Raw genomic sequence first — 23,973 nt, 5'->3', positions numbered from 1 at the left:
CATGGTGACACAGCATGTGGCCTTGACACGGGGCTCTGGTTAAAACATCCCATGCCAAGGACATACATTAAAGCGAGGACACATGTCAATAATGATTGCACGTCCATTAAAAATATACATCAACAGTCGGTGCACTTGGGGGCACTGGGGGGCACTGGGGCCAAGCGGAATCACATAAAAAATCAATATACTTCAAACTCAGTCCCTGGGGACACTGGGCATTGGCCTTTATTAGTCCAGGAGAGCAGAGATCATGTGCTTGCTTGGCTGCTAAACACCATGCAGGCTGCTCTCCCACAAGAACATGTTGTTTTGCTGTGTCTAGTTCAAGCACTCTAGATATGTGGCATTTCAGCACACACAGCCACTCACTGCTCACGGGGAACGTTGAGCCAACCATACTTGGCCAACAGTATTCTATTAGTCGAGGAGAGTTGAGAGTAAGGAGCTGGCTGTGGAGGGCACCCAAAGCCATGCATCATTGATGTGTCTATTTTGAACCTACTAGACAGACGGGCTCAATACACATTCCAGCTCGTGGACTCGGAGGCGGAGAGCACATCACTCGCTGGCAAATCCGCACCCAGGGATACCGGGAGCCACATCGGATGTAGTCTCTCAAGCCTGTCACTTTTCACAGCGATGAGGGTCTGACTACGCTCTCCCGCAGTCGGGAGGGTGGGGGTGTGTTGCAGGCAGCAGCTCACGCGCCACTTCAGGCTTCCCCAGTTGGGTGTATGTTTTAAAAGGTGGACGCCGGAGACGCCGCCCAATCTTTGTCATGCCAGGGAGGTCAGCAGTCCCAATGCATGCAAGAGGGGGGCAGTGCCTCATACTAACCTGTGGACCCAAGAGGTTAGTGACTGTCCCCCATCTTCCCCACAGAGACCACAAAAGCATTGTGTAAGTGTTGGCAATAAAATGCTGTGGTTTTTATTGCACACATCACATAGTATTACACAATCATCATAATCATGATAGTAATACATAATGTACACTTTTGAGCACAAGGTCCATGGTTGTGCCCCCTGGACCGTGCCACCACACTTGTATGGGTTACCAGCCTTCCAGGCCCCCCCAAAAAAGTTTCTACCTACATCCCTTTTCTGCCAGGTTGTCTATTTTTTCTCTGTAAAAATGTTCCATCCCTTTTTCAGACAGATGGGTCCCATTTTTGTGGAAAAGTTCCGGGATTGCTAGGGATATTGCACTAATTAAATGTATCCCCCTGCTTGCACAGAATATCTCTACCCCTCTGTTAAATTTCTTTCTTGCTTTATCAATGGCTTTATACACGTTTGCCCCCAACCATGTTCTCCTGGGCAGCAACCCTGAGCAAAAAATGTCAGTTTCTTTCCAGTTGTGGGATATCCCCACTAGCGAGGTAGACACATCTGCCAATAACAGTTTTCTCCCCATTGTCACTAAATCATTGCCCCCAGATGTATAATTAGAAATTCCAGAGGGTCCCAGAGCGCCACCAAGTCAGCTAGCCTGTTGTGAATGTCTGGCCAGTTCAAACCCCTGTACCCCCATCATGACATAATGGTGTTTTGAAAAGCTGTTCTTTCTTTTGTTTCCTTCGTCCATCTCCCTGTTCTGAACAGGAAAGAATGTCCTAATATCCATGGTGATTTGAGGGGGGCATCGCGATCTGTCCGTGAAGAAAAATCGAATTAGCTCCGGCCTTATGTACCGTTTGTAACATTCTGATTTCCATCCCTCTATTGCTTTTACCTGCTGCACCCACAGGCCCCCTTGCCAGGCTGTTGTTGCTGCACCTGTTCTCAAACAGTGGGTGCCACATTGTCTTCCAATTATCGCCCCATCTCTCTCCTACCCTTCCTCTCCAAACTTCTCGCACGCATTGTCTATTCTCAACTCTCCTCCTTCATCTCTAACCACTCCCTCCTTCCCTCTACCCAATCCGGCTCCGCCCTCTGCACTCCACTGAAACTTCCCTCACCTCTGTTCTTAACTCTCTCCTCTCTGCAAAACTACTCAAAACACTCCTCCATTCTTATTCTCTTTGACCTTTCCGCTGCTTTTGCTACTGTTGACCATCCTTTTATCCTCAATTCCCTCTCCTCATTTGGCTTCAAGGACAATGTTCTCAACTGGCTCTCCTCATATCTCTCTAACCACACCTTTTCTGTCTCTTGGGGTTGCTCCACCTCTCCCACATATCCTCTCAACCACGGAGTTCCCCAAGGTTCTGTCCTTGGCCCCTTTCTTTTCTCACTCTATACTTCCTTCCTAGCTCCTATCATCTCCTCTTTTGGTATCTCGCACCATTTCTAAGCTGATGATACCCAGCTTTTCCTCTCCTTATCCTCCTTCTCTCCCGACATTCACGATAAACTCTCTTCTTGCCTTTCTGCTGTCAAATCCTGGATGTCCTCTCACTTCCTTTATCTTAATGCTGAAAAAACTGAACACCTTTTCTTCCCTGCCAACACTCTTCCTCCTCCCTCCCCTCCCCCTCCCATTCTCTTTCCCCCCTCCCAGCTCTCCTTCTCTCCCATATCCATAACCTTGGTCTTCATATTGACCCTCATCTCTCTCTATCTCTACCACTCTGCCATCCGCTCACTCTGCCTTCTCTCACCCCTTGATTCCATCTCCTCTTCTCTCACCTCTCTAGGTTGGCTTTCTTCTCACTCCCAGCTCAAATTCAAGTTCCTCTGTCTTGTTTTCAAATCCCTCTATGGTCTTGCCCCCCACTACCTCTCCTCCCTTCTTACTTTCTATTCCCCTTCTCATTCTTGCCACTCTGCTAATCTTTTCCTACTCTCTCCTCCTCTACCACCCTGAGCCCCCTCCCGCTTCGGCTCTTTCCAACTCCTCGCTCCCTTCCACTGGAACCGCCTCCCTCTCCACATCCGCTCTTCTCCCTCCTACCCTTCCTTTCGCTCTTCTCTAAAATCCTATCTTTTTCACTTCCTTTCCCCAACACCCTTCTCTTCCTCTCCTTCTCCTCCCACCCCCTCATTCCTCACCTCTTACTCCTGCTCTTCCTTCCCCTCTCCATCCTTTCTACCTCCTTCTTCCCCACCACCTGCTCTCATCTAGGCTTACTCTGTCCTCTCTTCTTCCTCACACCTTCTTGCCTTCCCTCTTACATCTGCTCTTACCTCCACTAATACATACCATTCCCTCGCACACCTATGCCCCTCCCTACTCCCGCCTCACTTCAGCAATATTGTAAATTGTTCCTTATACTGTTTTCGAGTTGTGATTCAGTTGTCATCTTATGCTTGTTGTATTTTTGCTTGTTCTTATGAAAAGCACTTTGGATTAAAGGGCTATATAAATTCAATAAAATACAAATACATTCTTCAGTGTCCCATCTGGCCTTATCTATGGCTTTCATGAGCACTGCTTTGAATTGGAACTGGCTTAGTGCGGATGTGTCCCTATGAATCAGGAAACGACCACCCACTAGTGCACGCTGGCCATTGTATTGGTAAGTGGTGCATACCGGGCAGTTGGTAACATCCTCTGTACATTAAATATTTATCTCCCTTTTGCAACCTGTTTTGGATGTCTAGACTTCAATGGTGACACTGTCCGCTCTTACCCTTAAATCAAATTTCACCAAACCATTACTGGCTTTCGTACTCGACGCTATGAGCTCGCTCACCCTAAAAGCCACAAAATATGCTAACATAAATGCAGTTTTAAACAGTAAAGTCTTGTATGGGTGGGAGCATATTGCCTGTAATACCCCTGTTAAAATTGTTAATTTCTAGAAATCAAAAGGGTGCCTTTTATCCTTTTGGTGCCCCTCTATTTCCCCCATCCCTTGAAGGCATATAATATTAATGCACTGCGGGTCTGGTCTGACGCTCCCTGTATCTTGGCAAAATATGCTACTGCTGTCAGATGCCTTTTTGCCTATTCTTTTTTTACCCCTTGTCTGTAAGCCCACTCCAGGAACTTGTTGATATCTTTTGTTGTTAATTACTCAACATGTGTAACCTGTAACATTTAGTACTGTTTTCAGACACATACTATATTGTGCAGTGGTGTTGGTTGCCATTGCCTTCTTGGACAGGTCTAAAACCAACCCCGTTGCAGTGTCTGCGATTTATGTCGGAACTGAATTCCAGCTGCCACCCATGTCTGAGGTGTGTGCTGTTGATGGCTGTGCATCCCGGCCCCGGCTGTCCAGCGTTGGCGTAGATGCAGCACTTATCTGTCTGCCAGAAATTCCCAGCAGTCCTTTTCAAATTCCGTCATATCTCTCCTGGAATTTGGGGCCATTTGGCGAAATATGCTGCAGTGAAATCGACACAATGCATCTGCAGTGTTATTATCCTTTCCGGCGATGCGTTTCGCTCTTACCATAATGTTTTTGCTCAGTGTAATCTTGGTTAGTGCTCTTAAAATCTTTAACACCAGCAGGCAATTGGTTGTCCTTCTGTTAATAATCCCAACTACTGCCATGTTATCTGACCATGTGCTTAGCTCCGTGTTTGCCAACTGAGTGCGCCAGATCTCCAGTAGTGTAATATTTCTGGTCCAGCCTGCTGTATGACAAGTATCTGGCCATTTGCCAGTGAACCATGCTGTGCCCAGAATTGCCCCAAAACCTTTACTCCCTGCTGCATCGGTAAAAAGCACCCTCTTATTGACCGTGTTCAATGGCGTGCACCGTATTGTTGTACCGTTGAATTTTGTAAGGAATTCCTCCCATATCAGTAAATCACTTTTAACCACTTCCCCCAGTTGTATGTGCAAATGGGGCTTCTGGCAGCCTTTTGTCCTTAGTTCCACAAATCTTCCAAATGTTTTGCCCTGTGGGATCACCCTGGCTGAAAAATGTAGACTTCCTGCCAACGTCTGTATTTCTCTAATTGTGCCTTTGCCCTTTCCTCTTAAGGCCTTGATTTTATCCAGTAATTTTTCTACTTTCTTGCTCGATATCCTGCACACTCCTGCTCTAGAATCTATTTCAATGCCTAAGAAAATGTTGTTAGTTGCTGGGTTCGTAGTTTTCCCTTTAGCCGGTGGTATGGCCCACTGTGCTGCCATTACCATCATCACTGCCAATGCGTTATGGCATTCCCCTGTTCCTGGGTGACATATCAGCATAACGTCATCCAGGTACTGTACTACGTGTGCCTCTGGCAATAGTTTTAAGAAGGCCCATCGAAATAAGGAGCTGAATTGATCAAATAGGGCACATGATATTGCATATTCCATTGGTAGGCATTTATCCACATAGAATTTTTCTTCGAATGTGAAACCCAGCCAAGGTTGAGAGTTTGGGTGTACTGGTAGAAGGCTAAATGCTGACTCGATATCCAGTTTTGCCATTAATGCCCCATTCCACATTTCTTGACTATTCGGAGTGCCTCCTGAAAGTGGGTGTAAGTCACTGCAGTTTCTGTCTCAGGAATCCCATAATTTACTGACTGCCCTAGGAGGTAAGATAAATGATGTATCATTCTCATTTGACCTGGTTATTTCTTAGGTACCAAGCCTAGAGGAAAACATATGTATTCTTTGAAAGGCATTTCATCCCAAGGTCCCCCAATTCTGCCTAGTTCTAGCTCTTTCAGGATTTTCTTCCTGATAATCGTGGGGTTTTCCCTTGCTGATTTCAAGGTTATTGGGATTTTCGAGGATCCTTTGCCCTCAAACTGGATGCTGAAACCCTCCTGGAAACATTTTTATATGATCTGAATGATGTTTTTGTCTGGATAAGCCGCTAATACTGACGCAAATACCTTGACCTTAATTGGAGTTCTCCCTGGAGTCAATCTGATCTTGTCCCTTGCAAGCTTATTGTTCTTTTTTCTTGTGCCCACTGTTGGGTAATCTGGTGCGAAAAACATTGGGGAGATCCCAATAAAACCACTGTAAAGTGGACTCCTACCTTAAATTTGGGAAAAAATTTAACTTGTAAAGTATAGAGAAGGTAGGAGAATGGATTGTCAACAGCTACTCACTCTCTCAAAATTACATTAAAAAATATAAACTTTATTATAGGTTGTTTGGTAAAAAAACTCTCGTTAGTGAGGGAAACATAATACATATAAAATTCATTTTCAGACACTCTAAAATATACACAAGTATAACAATGACATAAGTATTTCAAACACAATTATTCTAAAAAGATAGACACGTGTGTAAATACAACCATTTAAATTTTCAATTTTTAACCTTTGCTATGAATCCTTAATTGATATAGGTTTTTGATCTTAATGGATCTCTAGATGTTTAAATACAATCTGATGTTACTATTAGATTGCCAACTCAACATGTTTCAGTCCTCTATGACAAGTGGTGGGACTTTCTTCAGGAGAAGGCATGAACATAAAATAGAGTAATCAAGCAATTGGTCTGTGTTCTTCTCTGGTTGGAGAATCTTTAATTTAAAAACGGGTTTTGGTTGTTGAAGTAGCTGTCCGTCCTAGTGTAGGCGCTCCCTTGTTAAATAGAAAAGGTCCACATTAATTGGGCATTTTTCTTCCAGGAAGTTAGTGTTATTCGTTTGGTTCCTTTAAACAGGAATCGTCAAAGGTAGAGCCAGATCCCAGCCGGGCGGTTATTCCTCGTGGCGGGGTGTTGGATGCACAGAAGCCATTGTTCCATCATAAGGTACCCACTCACTAATGCTAAACGCTGCTGCTGGTTGCAGAGGGGAGCTGAACCACGTTGATAACACAACACCACGGGCTGTTTCTATAGTACACCCACTGCTGGCGTGTTCTCTCCCACATTTTGTACAGGCGTGCTTGTACCTACATTCCCTGACCCACAGTGGTCGAAGTGTATGAAAAGAAGTAGTGGAACTATGTCCCCTGCTGGCCGGCACCGCTCCCCACAGACCCTATTGCCACACACCCTCCCACGCACAATGCAAACCTCAAAATACATGCTCCTGCTGTTTAGGGGAACGCTCAGTGCAGTGCGCTGAAAGTGCAAGTTTCAACTTATTCCTACAATTTTATTTTAAAACGAAACCATTCCGGAATGGTTTCTTTTTAAAATAAAAGTATAGAGACAGTCAAACTTAATTAAAATAAGTAGAGGAGCACCGCTGCCGACCGCTCCCACCACTTCGATCACTGCTGACCCATGAGCAGTACCCCTTCTCGAATTTCTAACAAGTAATGTTCCTTTTGCTGTTTTGTGGCTTGTTGTTGCTCTGGCTGCAAGTATTGGGCCTAGCCCCCATATCTGCTTTTTCCTGAAAGGGCTGTTCACACTTGTTTTGATTCTCTGTGTCGCTGCTTTTATTGCTGCTTATCTGTGCTGTCTTACCCTGTGCCAAGCTCTTTTCCCCGCAACATGGTGCCTTTCCCCTCAGCACATATAAATCATTCTGGACCTCGTCCCATTCTATCACAAAGCGTTCAGACAAAGCCCTCCTAAATCTTTCATCACAAGTGAGCCATGCATCCCCCCTAAAAGCCTCCTTGACTTCTCTGATTTTGTTGATATAAGCAATTCATTTTCCCCCTTCATTTGGTGTTTTATCCAAGATCACTTTCGCCATTATAGCAAATGCCTTCAACCGTATTACCCCAATTGTGCTCTACCTGAGATTTTCTCGCTATGATTTTTTCCTCGATCTTTTGGGATCCTTAAAAGCATCGTTGTGCTTCGAGTAATGAAAATATTTCCATATACCCCTTTTCCAAATAGTTTCTTTGACCACTTGCTCAATGTTCCATGCCAGAGATCTCTTGAACCTGTTTAAAATATCGATCTCCAGCTCTTTTAGTTTCTCCACTAGATGCGTGTTTGTGACCACTGCGCTCTGATCTTGTGCCGTTGCTGCTGCACTGCCCATGCTACTGTTGTAAGGTGCTGAAAGTCCTTCTACCTCTGGGGTTAATGTCAAGGGCCTTATATTGCTGGTCCCTGCCATCTCCTTCTGGCTCTGTGTGTGATAAGGGCCTTCCAATGCTCTTTAGTGGCCCTTCCCCATTGTACCCTTGGTCCACTGGTACCTCTGCTCCTCTGTGATTTGCAGTTGTTTTTCCCCAAATCTGTCATCATTTTTTCCAATCTGTCAAATTTGGCGTTTACTACTGATTCTCGCTGTACCAACTACCTGTTTGCAAATTCATCTAACAATTCAGTCATAAAAGCTTTCTTTTTACCTGGATTGTTCTTCCTTCTGGGCCCTGGCGCCGTCCGTTTCTTTGCTGTGGTTGGAGTTTTGCTCGCCTTGACTTTTTTCTTTGGTGGTGCCCCTGTTTCCTTGACTACATTGATGGCCTCTTACTCTTCATTGGAACTTTCGCTTAGACGCTTCCTTACCCCTGCCCAGCCGTGTATTAGCTCAGCTTCCTCAGCCCATTCCATGAGTTTTGACTTCTTTCTGGCTGCCATTTCTTTTTTTTTGTTGTAATATGTAAATACTGTGTCTTTCTGTACTTCTTCCTTCTTCCTTTAAACTGATTCTTTGCTGTGGCTGGTCACGTGTTCTCCAACAAATGTACCCCCTTGCTCTGCGTGCACTGTGAATTTGAAAACATGTTTTCCATTTGACTATCGGTAATGTAGTGTCTCCAAAAGTATCAATTTTCTCTTTTCTTGTGCTTATTTGAAACAAAAAAAAAACACTCTGTGCACTGCCCGTGGTGTCTTTAATCAAATAAACAAAAGTGCTTTGTGTGCTGTGGAGCACTTCAGAAATTGAGAGCTTTCTTGCAGCCATATTTTTGCGCTGCTGATGCATGCGGTCTCTTAATTGTCCAAACTTCCTAACAATTATACTGCCTCTGTGTGTTTATATTGAAATTCCCACTCTGCGCACTGTATGTGCCGTGGAGTTCGTAACCCAGCGTTCTTATCCCGCTGTTGTTTTACTACTTGCTCTTCGGTCCTCTTGTCAGTTACCCTTGCAATTGCTGTGGCAACGCTGGCTGGTTCCTTCTTTTCACTGGCTTGGCTCTGCCCACCACGATCTGGTCCTCATCTCTCCGTGCTGCTCATCTGCGCTGCTGGCTGGCTGCGGCTCCCGAGCAGTTGCCCCACTTCAATGGCAAACTCATAGGCTGAGTAGTGTGGGTTCACTTTGCTTCTCTTACCAGATCCCTAACTAGGTAATAAATCACAGACAACTTATGTGTATGGAAAAAGTTGTAGGCCGTAGGCATTTTATTTTCTTACAGAAAATACAACACAACAAAATAAATACACTGCCATATGCTTTTGGGCACCTTGTGTCCAGTCCCGAAGTTGCCCAAGGCTCCTCCTGAGTCCTTGTTATCCCTGGGCCTTCGTTCCTGGGCACATGCCGCCTACGACATGTCTTGGACCGTGTCCTCAAAGAGTACTTGGCATTCCTTCTTCTGCCTGCTCATTCTTTTCTTTGGACCGTGTACCGAAAGAGTACTCGGCGTTATCACTTCTGCTTGCTCCTTCTTTTTTGGACCGTGTACCGAGAGAGTACTCGGCATACCGGCTCCTGCCTGCACCCCTCTTCTTCCGTTATTATTATAGGGTGGGTTGGTTGGCAAACGTTTTTCCTTCCCCTTATCCAGGCATTAAGAGCCTACCTGAGAGAGGTGAGCTCTTACCTGGTTTGTGCCGCCTCTCCTTTTCCTGGCTTACTTATACACCCCCAGCCTTTTGTTCCTTCTTGGGGGTGGTCGGGTTACCCCCTGACCCTTTGCTGTTACATTTCGCACCTTCCCAGCTGCTGTTTCCTGCCCTTCCTGGGCTTTTGTTTCTTGTGGCGCCGTTCGGACACCCCTCCCTACGCTTTCACGCCATTTTCCCCCACCCCGCGCCTAAACTCCCAGACCCTTTATCGTCCCGCATTTCATGCGGCCCGGGGCCTGGGTCATAGGCTGAGTAGTGTGGGTTCACTTTGCTTCTCTTACCAGATCCCTACCTAGTTAATAAATCACAATCAACTTATGTGTATGGAAAAGTTGTAGGCCGTAGGCATTTTATTTCATTACAGAAAATACAACACAACAAAATAAATACACTGCCATATGCTTTTGGGCACCTTGTGTCCAGTCCCGAAGTTGCCCAAGGCTCCTCCTGAGTCCTTGTTATCCCTGGGCCTTCGTTCCTGGGCACATGCCGCCTACGACATGTCTTGGACCGTGTCCTCAAAGAGTACTTGGCATTCCTTCTTCTGCCTGCTCATTCTTTTCTTTGGACCGTGTACCGAAAGAGTACTCGGCGTTATCACTTCTGCTTGCTCCTTCTTTTTTGGACCGTGTACCGAGAGAGTACTCGGCATACTGGCTCCTGCCTGCACCCCTCTTCTTCCGTTATTATTATAGGGTGGGTTGGTTGGCAAACGTTTTTCCTTCCCCTTATCCAGGCATTAAGAGCCTACCTGAGAGAGGTGAGCTCTTACCTGGTTTGTGCCGCCTCTCCTTTTCCTGGCTTACTTATACACCCCCAGCCTTTTGTTCCTTCTTGGGGGTGGTCGGGTTACCCCCTGACCCTTTGCTGTTACATTTCGCACCTTCCCAGCTGCTGTTTCCTGCCCTTCCTGGGCTTTTGTTTCTTGTGGCGCCGTTCGGACACCCCTCCCTACGCTTTCACGCCATTTTCCCCCACCCCGCGCCTAAACTCCCAGACCCTTTATCGTCCCGCATTTCATGCGGCCCGGGGCCTGGGTCATAGGCTGAGTAGTGTGGGTTCACTTTGCTTCTCTTACCAGATCCCTACCTAGTTAATAAATCACAATCAACTTATGTGTATGGAAAAGTTGTAGGCCGTAGGCATTTTATTTCATTACAGAAAATACAACACAACAAAATAAATACACTGCCATATGCTTTTGGGCACCATGTGTCCAGTCCCGAAGTTGCCCAAGGCTCCTCCTGAGTCCTTGTTATCCCTGGGCCTTCGTTCCTGGGCACATGCCGCCACACCTGAGTGGGTGTTCCTTACGCCGCTCAGATCCCCCCCAAAAGCACCCTGCCTACAACCTCGTTCTTGGAGTGCCCTAAAAATGTTGTCGGAAAAAACCCCCATCCCTTTCCTTGATAGGTGTACCCCATCCTGGTGAAACATATCCGGATTGCTCCGGTGTAAGCTATGTCTTATGAAGTGCAGCCCTGTGCACCTGCAGTACTTTTCTACTGATTTATTAGCAGGCCGATTCATGGAATTAATTTGTGCCGAAAATTCCGACGCAGAGGTGCCAAAACGTGCGAATCGCAGTGCAAGTGCAAAAATCGCAGGGAAACCAGCGCACATCGATTAATGGAAGTCCGTGCGCGAGAAAAATATTGGATGTGCCATGAAAAAGTGCGCGGTGCACGCCGGCACACAGGTCATCCAATGGCGTGCGCCACGGCCACAGCGAAATCGCACATAGTGCGGCGCACATAACAAAAGTAGGCAGAACAAGGGGCGTAACACTCGGAATGGGGAACAACGCGTAAAAATATGGGCGTCACGGGGGAAGTACAGGAGGCAAGTGCGCGGAACGCCCACCCGCTCGCCTCCAACTCGTATTCATGGAATCGAATAGGGCAAACCAGCGCACGGGCAAAGACGTGCACAGGGCAAACAAGTCCGCCACAAGAAAGCAGGCGGTAGCGTCCCTGTGCCTGAAATAAATGTGCGCCAAAATGTGCGCTAACAAAAAGCACCTATATACAGCTATGATGAATGATCCATACTGTGGCCCTCTAGGACAAATGAGGTGCAAAGGGGTACGCGACAAACACGGACACCCGCTGTGTGAAAAATAGCATGTGCGTGTATTTCGGGGTGCGCGGGAAGTTCCAAACGCAATTGTCCTTGGTACGTGTACTCCGGGGTGCCCGTGAAGTTTCACACGCGATTTCAGCAGGGTATGTGTATTCCAAGGTGCGCGGGAAGTTTCACACGTGAATTTGCAGAGTATGTGTATTTTGTGGTGCGCGTGAAGTTCCACACACGATTTCAGCAGGGTATGTGCACTTCGGGTGCGCGGGAAGTTCCACACGCGAATCCAGCAGCCTACGTGTATTTCGGGGGTGCAGGGGAGTACTACACGTGAATTGGCCGTGTGGGTCCTCCCAGGCCTCTACACCCTCCACGGCCCCTGCAGGCAGCTCACACCAGAGGGGACTACCCTGCACCCCTGCACATGTCCCGCAGGCAGCCCATCCACCATGGCCATGCCCCCCAGCCAACCCACATGTCACCTTGCACTACTGCCCACCAACGCATGTCTCCCAGCACCCCCACTCCCCAGCAGTCAGGGGCACCCTCCACCAGGCCCCCACTCATGTCTCCCTGCAGCCCCACCCCCGAGCATCCAGGGGCACCTGCCAGCAGGCCCCCACTCATGTCCAACTCATGTCCCCCTGCACCCCCACACCCGAGCATCCAGGGGTACCTGCCAGCAGGCCCCCACTCATGTCCAACTCATGTCCCTCTGCACCCCCACCCCCCAGCATCCAGGGGCACCCTCCACCAGGCCCCCACTCATGTTCCCCTGCACCCCCACCCCCCAGCATCCAGGGGCACCCTCCACCAGGCCCCCACTCATATCCAACTCATGTCTCCCTGTACCCCCCCCAGCAGTCAGGGGCACCCTCCACCAGGCCCCCACTCATGTCTCCCAGCACCCCCACCCCCAGCATCCAGGGGCACCCTCCACCAGGCCCCCACTCATGTCTCCCAGCACCCCCACCCCCCAGCATCCAGGGGCACCCTCCACCAGGCCCCCACTCATGTCTCCTAGCACCCCCACCCCAGCATCCAGGGGCACCCTCCACCAGGCCCCCACTCATGTCTCCCAGCACCCCCACCCCCCAGCAGTGCGATTGGCCTGGGTACGTGTATTTCAGGGGTGCGCGGGTAGTTTTACATGCAATTTCAGCAGGGTACGTGTTTTACGGGTTCGCGTGAACTTCCACACGCAATATCAGCAGGGTACGTGTATTACGGGGTTCGCGTGAACTTCCACACGCGACTGGGCCTGGGAGAGCGTGTTACGTGTATTCCTGGGGTGGGCGGGAAGATTTACACGGTCGCCTACAACGCGCCAAAAAAGACGGTCCAATCCGGAAACACGTATGCCAGCATGAAGCAGGCGCACGTCGACTTGCAGGAAGCAGGCGTCGACCCGCGCAGCATAAAAGTGTGCGCAAACAACAAACAAGCTCAGACGCCAGGATGAATATACCGTTCCTAGCAGCAGTGGCCGTGGGATAGCACAGGAGGAGGAGGAGGATAGTCAGGGCCAGAATCTTTACACCCAGAACCAGCCTTTTTGGTATGCCTGATGACCAGGTGTATGGGAGGTACAGGTTTCCACCTCACATAATACTCGACCTGGTCAGTGAGTGGGAGCATGACCTCACATCACCCACCCTGTGCTCCTAAGCACTCAGCCCCCTGGAGAAGGTCCTCAATGTACTGCACTTCTTGGCTACCGGATCATTTCAGCGGACAAGTGCCATAGTGGGGGGGTGTCACAGGCCACGCAGTCACGGTGCCTACCCCAGGTGTTGGCCATCATCACTGCACGCCCATCAGTCCGCAGGCACATATACCTGTCCAGAACACCTGCGAAAGGCAGGCTGTCATCCAGGATTTCTATGGGGTGGCACAATTCCCCAAAGTGCTAAATGCCATTGATTGCACCCATGTGGCTCTACATCCCCCCAGGGCATCTGAGCACATCTATAGAAACCGCAAGCACTGGCATTCCATCAATGTCCAGGTAGTATGTGATGCCAAGGTGTGGAAACAGAAAAATAATATGAGGCCGGGAAGCCCAACAAGAAACACACCAACACAGGTTACAAAGAACATACAAGTGCTTTATTTAAAAGCTACAACAGTTACCAAGTAAATTGACAAACGGATAGCTATTCGGCTCTCAGAGTAACGTAACGAACTTCAACGAGGGTTCCATGCGTTAGTGAGAGAGTGCACATTGGGATACTTGAGCCTTTTATACAATTTGTTCAGCCCTTGGCCAACCTTCTCGCGGGTTAACCATTCTATGAGCTGGGCCTATGGGTTCCTTGCCAGGTCAATCCTGTAATATATGCATTTCGATTGGTTTCACTGATATAGTTGTATATTTACATATAGGTCAACAGTAGGACAAGGTCTCAGTTCGCGACCCCGACAAGTGGCCTGCAGGCATATTAATTATTCATGTGGACGGAGGTCACAACGGCCAGAATCTTATTCAGAATGTCATTCGGCCTCCATTTTGATGTTCAGGGTGACTTCCACATAACAAGAGAACCTAAAATGGCGGCTTAGTCCAAGATGGCGACTTACATTACTTTCTCTAAGGTCAAGACCTTGGCGTGGAGTTTGTTCGCATATGATGTTTAGACAACTTGGCGTAGGCCAATACACATACAATTATTACGATAGGAGGCATAATATTGTTTCAATTCCGACAAACCCTCCTTTTGGCCTATGCCAAGTGCTAATATCATTTCTAACATCTTTGTAAATAACTCCATGCATTGTCATCCATACACCCTGAATCATTGTCTGTAATATCTATAGCCATTAGGTCGTACATCAGAACCTTTTGTAACACAAACTCTTTAGATGCTGTATCTGGGGCATACATTTTGTGCCCTATTGTGCTCACTGCCTGAGCACAACATCCCCCTAGCATTGCACATATACTAGGTAGACATTGGAAGCAGCAACAAAGGAATAGCAGGATTCCCAAAATAACCAGTATAACAGAAAGCACTTTCCAACCCCAGGATCGTAGAGAATCCCAGAACCAAGCGCTACTATTCCAATCTCCCACAGGAATGTGCACTTCAGAACTAAGGATGTGCAAGTTCTGTATTGCTTTGAAAATTGACGGTGCGTAATCTGGTACGAAAACACAGCAAGCGGACCCCACTAATTTGCATACTCCACCACGTTCTGCCAGGATGACATCTAATGCCATCCGATTTTGGAGTGCTACCAATCTTATTGCTTTCTATTCTAGTGTCATATTGTAGAGTATATCCGTGGTCCGGTTGATGGTTCTCTCCAGTACCCTTGCTAGCCCCCTGATATTTTCAGAATTTGCTATCTGTCCCCAAAATGGAACAACTGATTTTGCTATATCTCCCAATACTTGCCCAGGGGTATCTCCGTTCTCATCCCGCCGTGGGCGAGCCTTAGAAACTTCCAATGTACTAGCTTTGAATACCCCAGGTAACAGGATTCCTAAATAACAGGTTCCCTGCCAATCCTTGGGCAACCAGGGAAATGCTGAACTATCGCAAACGAAATAGACAGGCCCCCCTACATACAGAGGCCTGTTCTCCCCGGTCAAATTTACAATGTTCACGCAACCTTCAAAGTTTCCCATTGCCCGAGTGCCATTTCTTTGTACACAAAAGGGACTGAATCGGGGCTATGATTAATAGAGTAGGAAGGAGGCACAGCGTCCTTCTTGCCTATCGGAGCCATTTTAAAGGAAATTAGAGTTTGAAAAGGAAGAGATAGTTTGTCAGATGACCTAATAGAAGCAACATTAGGTCTACTTCTATTTGCAAAAAGCGAACATCCCAGGGGAGTCAATTCACGTTTCTCAAAATCATTTAAATTAGTTCCATCAAAGTTCCCTGAGATGCTATCATTCCAACGGCCAAAGAATAGTGCTCTGAGAGAGGCATAGCAAGCAGTCGTTAAAGGTAAAGGGTGAATATACCATCCTAGCCCCTTGTTCCCATGTTGCGGTAAATGGGTGCAAATCCAGCAATTACTCTTATTAAAAATGGCATGGGTTGAATTCATTATTTTCATTAAAGTGTTATTATAGTACTTTAGTCTATGCTGGGAGTCTCTAGGTGACAAAGTATGAAGGTGTACAGAAGGAGTCAAGGCAGTAGGTACAATTTCAATTGGCAGTAAAGGTTTTAGAGGGTACATTTCTTCAAAGTACCAAAGTCCCACTGCGGTAATTATACAAATTCCTATTACTATTAACACAACACGGCAATACGTTTTCGGGGCCCAGGCACATTGTTCGTTGTCCGAGTTGGTCACCCCCTTATTTACAAGTCCAATGCGAGCAGTGGCGGTGGCAGGCATCGTCGTTTCTCAATCGACGACCCCAATGTACGTTGCTGGCGACACTACGGTTGCGCGACTTCTTAGTCCTTCGCCAACCCTAGCCAGCAGAATCACTTTTTCCCTTTTGTTCAAAAGGAACTTTCTTTTACAAGAGAAAACTTTCAATCACTTCTTCTTTCCAGATGTACAGGAAAAACCTGTGCCGTAGTTCTATTTTCTTCGTCGAAGGTCGTACCTGGTGGCACCCAGTACTGTTTGATCCGGAAATAGGGTAACGTCACTTCCTGAGGGAAGCAACGTATCAGAGGCGACAGAAGTCGCAGAACTTGAAACAGTGTTTTCCGGAAGTGACCTTTTCAAAGAGTGCGGAGACGAAATGGACTGTTCCCCAAGCTCCACAGGCTCAGAGAAATTCACCGACACACTCACAGCGCTGTTTGCTACTCCAGGATCAGAGATTGTAGCATCAGCGAGGGGTTCTGCTTCTTCTGTAACGGATGGCGTCGGGTGAGGAAGTTTCTTGACATGCGTCGCGTGGATCCAATGCTTCTTTCCAGCCACCCGCACTGCTGTCTGGGTGACCAACAGCACCTGGTAGGGTCCCCTCCAGCGAGGCGTGAGACAGGAAGACCTTTCGTAGGCCTTCACTAGGACCCAACTTCCAGGCTGAATATTGTGTCCTGGGCCCGTAAACCGTACAGGTAAAGCTGATTGGACCTGATGATAAATGAGATACAGATTTTTAGTCAACTGGTTACAGTAGTCTACAAGCAATACATTCTCGACCTCTCCAAGGTTTTGGGCTCCGGAAGGCCCCAAATGTTAGCAGGTCTCCCCATCACTACCTCAAATGGAGAGAGCCCAGTCTTAGTTTGAGGTGTGGTACGCATGGCTAACAATACAATAGGTAAGGCATCTGGCCATTTCAGTTCGGTGCCCGGCACATGTTTTGGCAAGCTTATTCTTTAGGATACCGTAATGTCTCTTTACCAACCCAGCACTTTGAGGATGCCTAGCTGAGTGAAATTGTTTTTCAATGTGTAACGCTGTGCATATCTGCAAAATTACTGCTGCAACAAAATGGGGACCGTTGTCCGACCAAATTACCCTTGGAAACCCAAATCGTGGAAAGAATTCTTTTACCATAGTCTTTGCAGTGGTCATGGCAGTAGCATCCTTAACGGGGAAAGCCTCGACCCATTTACTAAAAGCACAAATAATCACAAGAACATATTTTAGATTGTTACACCGTTCCATCTCAATAAAATCAAAGTGGATGACCTCGAAGGGAACAGAAGGGGGCCCAAAGCTACCCCTTGGAGTTACTGTCCCTTTCCCCACATTGTGCTGTAAGCAAATCATACAATTCTGAACATGTCGTTGTGCAATCTTCAAAATTTTATCATTCACCCAGACTTGTTCTAACATTTTCGTGATCTGCTGAGCACACACATGCGTGGGACCGTGTGCCATCGTAACCATCGCCAGCACATATGAATCAGGGAGCAACCATTTCCCTTCAAATGTATCCACCCAACACCCATCGTCATCTAATTTCCCCATTCCTTCGGCCCACTTGTTAGACTCTTCTATTGTGGCGTCAGTTTGGATATCTCGCCAGACCCGATACCCTCATCCATTACATAGGCATCTTTTATTTCCCTTAGAGCATACATGTCTGCGCTAAGGTCTGTGGCCGTTTGCCTGGCTATCTGGTCAGCAAAAGCGTTCCCTTTTCCCACATCATCTATGACCTTACGATGTGCTGCACATTTCATGATCGCTAACTGACTAGGGAGTGAGAGTGCCAAGAGCAATTGCACTATCAGGGGACCATGCTGAATCTTGGTCCCATGTGAGGTTAAGAACCCTCTTTCCGACCAGAGCCTCCCGAAGTTGTGAGCCACCCTAAAGGCGTACTGGCTATCAGTATATAAGTTTACTGTAAGCCCTTCGGAGAGTTCGCAAGCTCGGGTCAACGCTATAATCTCTGCGGCTTGCGCAGAGTTATGCGGAATTCTCTTAGTTTCAACAACCATACTCAATGTAGTAACTGCGTAGGCAGCTGTAGATGTACCATCGGGGAGTTTGAAGCAGGAGCCATCACAAAACAGCTCCCCTTCTGCATTGCCCAAAGGAGTATCTATAAGGTCTATCCTGCCCTTCGTTTCCTGTTCAGTGGTATACAGGCAGTCATGTAATTCTTCGTCACCGCAAACGGTATTTTGCGGGAAAGGTAGGAGTTCAGCCGGATTAAGAACACAACACCTCTTAATTTGAATGTGAGGGGCAAACAGAATTAATTCATACCTCGTCAGCCGTGCAGAGGTGAGGTGTTGCGTTTGGGTTTTATTCAATAGGACATCTACAGAGTGAGGTACCAACAAAATTAAATCATGGCCTAGGACCATTCCCTCACTTGTTTTACAGACGCGGCAGCAGCAGCGACAGCTCGCAAACATCTTGGCAAAGCGCATGCGACAGGGTCAAGGGCGGAAGAGTAGTAGCCGCACGGCCTATTCTTCCCTGTGTTCCTGTGTTAACACAGCCAAAGCACATCCATCACATTCATGCACAAACAACACAAAGGCCTTGTCATAATTTGGAGTACCCAGAACCGGTGCAGAGCATAACGCGGTTTTGAGAAGCTCAAATGTTCGTTGATGTTCCGATTTCCATGGCAGCGGCAAAGAAATGCCCTTCTTTGTCAAAGCCAACATCAGTTTTATCACTAGTGAGAAGTTTGGGATCCACAACCTACAGTAAGAAGCCATACCTATTAAGGCTCTGACTTCCTTCTGTGTATTTGGAACAGACATGCCAGAAATGTGTTTTATTCTTTCAGGTGTCAATCTTCTCCCCTCCTTTGACAGGAGGTAGCCTAAATAGGCAACTTCCTGACAACAATATTGAAATTTCTTGAGCAAAGCTTTATGACCGTTTTCGGCCAGATGAATAAGCAACAATACAGTGCCTTCTTTACAAGCACTTTCAGAATCTGCAGCTAAAAGTAAGTCATCGACATACTGAAGCAATGTACAAGTAGGTGGCAATTCGAGGGTATCAAGCTGCTCTTTCAAAGCCCTACTATAAATGCTTGGACTTTCAGTATACCCTTGAGGCGCACGAGTAAATGTGAATGAACGTCCCCCCAAGGTGAACGCAAACAAATATCTACTCTCCTTGTGTATAGGAATACTAAAGAAAGCATTCTTTAGGTCCACAACACTAAAATACGTAGCTGTAGCAGGGATCATTGTTAGTATCGTTGTTACATCAGGCACAATTGGAAATTGTGGGGCGACAACTTTGTTAATAGCACGTAGATCAATTATAAAACGGTATGGGATGGCATTGTCGCCTTTCTTGTATACAGGCAAAATCGGGCTGTTACATAAACTACCTGCAATCTCTTCAATCACTCCTCGATGCACAAAATCGGAGACAATGCACTTCAAAGCACGCTCGCCCTCAACTGATATTTTATATTGCGGAATGCGTGGTAGTTTAACTGCATGTTTCAAAACTATTTTAACAGGTTCGATCTGTAGCACCCCGACATCATTGTCGTCAATCGCCCACAAACATTCCGGAACAACGCTAAACTCAGGAGGCAATGGTCGAGTCAAAAACTGGGAAGTGGGAAGTTGCGGTGGTGAAACGTCAGTCGCACTCCGTCAGAGGAACAATGAATTACTGCATTCAATTTCTTCAACAAATTTAACCCCAGCAAATTCTCTCCACAGTTCGAAGTCAGAAGGAAGGGACAATGGTCCATGAAGGGACCCAAAGAGACAGACACCGGCGAATAAACCGGGCAAGCGATTGGTATCCCAGAAAACCCTACAGAAACATTTGTTTGCCCTGACAGTGGAATGTTTGGAACCCAGGAATGATCAATGGAGCACTTCTGTGCTCCAGTGTCTATCAAAAACTGATGTTTCCTATTCCCCACTAACAATTCAACATAGGGACCTTTCTGATTAACGGGAATAGGTGAAGGTTCCAAACCCTGCTTCGGGCAGTCCTAACGAAATAAAATGTCATCGGAAGGAAGCTCTTCAGAAAGATAAGCAGCAGAAGGGTGATCAAATATGTTTCTCGTGTCCACACTCGAAGTCTGATTTTCCCAAGAAAAAGGTTGCTGAGGATCTTGTGAGAACTGACCTCTATCAGGGCCCCCCGCTCCGGGGCGACCTCTAGGTCGTCTACCCATACTCCCAAATGCATTGTTTGACCTTTGGCGAAGGACGGGGCACTGTGCTCGCCAATGACCTTCCTGGCGGCAATAGGCACATTGATTAACATTTACAGGACCCAAAGGAGCGTTTCCTTTCGGGTCATACGGACCTCTGGTCTGTGAAGTACTTCCTCTGGGATTTCTAACAATTTGTTGTAACAATACTTTAGTCTTCAAATCTCCTTTCCTCTTCTCTATTTTCTCTTTTTCATTATTAACACGGTTCTCATAATACTGAGCCATGTGCAAAACTTCAGATTGGGATTTCGCCTGCCAAGCGCTCTCAGAGGACATAATCTGTGACTGGATGTCGGGCAACAATCCACGTACAAATTTGTCCACAAACAACCTTTTCCCAGACTCTGTGCCCAAGTCCTGTCCACTGAAGTCAGAGAATACCTGTTCGAATCTATTAAAGAGCTCGGTGGCACCTTCAGTTTTTCCTTGAACACAGGCCGTAAGCTTGTCCCAAATAATTCTTTTCTCAGGAATTATGGTTTTCAATTTTGCGACAATTTTATCAGGCAAAGTAAGTATTACCTGAGGTGGTTTCTCACAAGCTGGTCTTTCCCCATCAAACCTAGTCATGTTAGCCCACGTATCTCGCAACCCTGGCACAGCATCTATTGTTCGAACCTGCTTCCATAAATCTACGGGCAGGAGTACAGGGAATAGCAAGTCAATATCACTTAAAGTGAACACAGAGGACTGCAAAACGGACTCTATCTCTTTGTAGAATCCTGTCAGGTTTTTCCTAATATCGGGAATTGATTGTCTAATAGTGTTCACTTCCTGTCGTGAAAACGGGATGTGAACAAATTGCGATACATAATGTGCTGGAATGTCCACAGCGGGCGCACCAGCGTTAGCGGGCATCTCAACCTTTGGGACAAATGTCGGAGGAACCTCTCTCATAGGCAACTGAGATATAGGTAACTCTGACCGCTTACTAAGCAACAGAGTTAGGTCGAGCGCTGAGGCAGCTGAAGAAGTGTCGGGTGAAAAAGCCCTCTTCCAAATACCCAATAACTCTATTGGACAACTAACCTTCTTCCTTACACATTCATCTTGCAGGTACTGTACCATTACCTGAATCACCTTCCTCTGCATTTTTACTGTATACTGACTATATGTGTCATATGCTTCATCTGGTGGTATCGATGAATCCGAGATCCATCGAATCGCATCTTTGGTACAAGTTCGTACTTCCTCAGATGCCGATCTACGACACGGAAGGAACCGTTTCTGTACATACATACTGTCGTCTTCACCTTCCTCATCCCGTAATTTTTCAAAGTCCCTCCTATACTCAAACAATCTCTCAACATGATGACCATGTACTTTCTCCTCTGTGTCCCTCGAAAATGCTAAAGTATTTAGATCCCTCACCCCTTGTGGGAGATCCGCATTATGTAATCTACCCCAAATCATGCATAAATGAGTCCCCAAACCTTTGATAAAAACATTTTTCTCAGGAAAATTGCCCATATTTGATAATGTGGAAAAAACGTTAACTTGATCACCTCTCTCCATACAGTGCTTAGCCCATGCAAATAATTCCCGTTTCTTGTCTGTAGAAACAGTATTTCGAGTGACAATCTTTGTCCCCGCACCCCGATCAACTTCAGTCAGTTCAGGACCACTCAGGAGCAGAGGTGCGGGCAAATTCAATGGGGGTGCCACTATCGGCGCAAGAGGAAGGGGTGGCGGGATAGGTGGTGGAACAACAACTAGAGGAATAGGAACAATAGGTTGTACAGGGGGAACGGGAATAACAGCAGGAATAACAGCAGAAATGGGCAGAGCACCCGGGAGAGGATCATACGGAGGTGGCGCAGAGGCACCAGGCCTGCGTTTGTTTAACAATTTTTCAATAAATTCTTCAGAAGCATGGACATCTTTAGAGGGATACATTTTCTGGATACCGAGTGAGAAGGCCCTATCCATATTTTTGACTGACTCTGAATGTTTTTCCTTATCATACAACAACGCCTTTTCGGCATTTGTTTTATGACGGCGTGCATGTTTATCCCTACTTTTAAGCTGCTGCAACGCTTCTTTTTTCCAATTCTGCAGAACATCAAATGCTGCAGGTCTGGCCTTCTTTTTTAGCAAGACCGATTCTAGGTATTTAATACGGGGGATCTCGAAACTACCATTGATTGGCCACTGAAATTCGGAGGCATGTCTGGTTTGTCTGTGCCAAATATCATTAAATACTATACTTCCAATGCCATACTTACAGTACATAGTACCTGCCGGCGACCCCTCCTGTGATGCTGGGCGGCTAAATTCCATAGATTGTCGATCACTGCGGAACAGAGCCCTGTAGCAGCTAGACAATTTCCCAGGCATTTCACAAAAAATTGGTGTTACCTGGTCAATAATTGTGTCTGCAGATACAATACGCCAAATTCAAATTGTCAGGGTTAAATTAAGAGCCGGATCACGACTGCACCTGACCAAACCTAAGGAGGACCGTATGGTTTACCAAAGAACTTACCTAACGAATTTTACCTTGTGTTTGTTGGTTTCGACAAATCTGCCCGCCTCAAAAATGGACCCTCGTCAAGATGTCGTGTCAGACCACACGACTTTCGTCCAAGGATCGGATCGTGCAGCGCTGCCGAGGTATCGCGTCTCGTTCGGTCGGGCCCGCAGTATCACACCGTCCGATCCCGGTTCGATAGTCTGCGTCAACCTTCAATGATCCGGCATCTACCTTGAGGGTCCCTGTTCGGGCGCCAACTGTGGAAACAGAAAAATAATATGAGGCCGGGAAGCCCAACAAGAAACACACCAACACAGGTTACAAAGAACATACAAGTGCTTTATTTAAAAGCTACAACAGTTACCAAGTCAATTGACAAATGGATAGCTATTCGGCTCTCAGAGTAACGTAACCAACTTCAACGAGGGTTCGATGCGTTAGTGAGAGAGTGCACATTGGGATACTTGAGCCTTTTATACAATTTGTTCAGCCCTTGGCCAACCCTCTCGCGGGTTAACTATTCTATGAGCCGGGCCTATGGGTTCCTTGCCAGGTCAATCCTGTAATATATGCATTTCGATTGGTTTCACTGATATAGTTTTATATTTACATATAGGTCAACAGTAGGACAAGGTCTCAGTTCGCGACCCCGACAAGTGGCCTGCAGGCATATTAATTATTCATGTGGACGGAGGTCACAACGGCCAGAATCTTATTCAGAATGTCATTCGGCCTCCATTTTGATGTTCAGGGTGACTTCCACATAACAAGAGAACCTAAAATGGCGGCTTAGTCCAAGATGGCGACTTACATTACTTTCTCTAAGGTCAAGACCTTGTCGTGGAGTTTGTTCGCATATGATGTTTAGACAACTTGGCGTAGGCCAATACACATACAATTATTATGATAGGAGGCATAATATTGTTTCAATTCCGACAAAGGGAATCATCACCTCAGTATATGCCAACTATCCAGGGTCCACCCACGACAGCTTCATTTACAGGATGTCAACCCTAAACAGGGACATGGAAGCTGGGCGGCATGGCGATGCATGGCTGCTTGGTGAGTATAAATGCCACAGCACACGCATGCATGTCAGATACAGAGTAATGTCACTACCCCACTAATGATACCCATCACCACCTCCCCAAGGGACAGTGCCTACCCTCTGAGCACCCACATGATGACGCCAATTCGGAACCCCATCACGCCTCCCGAGGTAAGATACAACACAGCTCATATTGCAACCCGGGGC

Source organism: Ambystoma mexicanum, chromosome 14 (assembly GCF_040938575.1).
Source record: "Ambystoma mexicanum isolate Mex_15411 chromosome 14, UKY_AmexF1_1, whole genome shotgun sequence".
In the NCBI taxonomy this organism is placed as follows: domain Eukaryota; kingdom Metazoa; phylum Chordata; class Amphibia; order Caudata; family Ambystomatidae; genus Ambystoma; species Ambystoma mexicanum.
The sequence above is the reverse complement of the archived record's forward strand: the minus strand, read 5'-3'. Positions refer to the sequence as shown.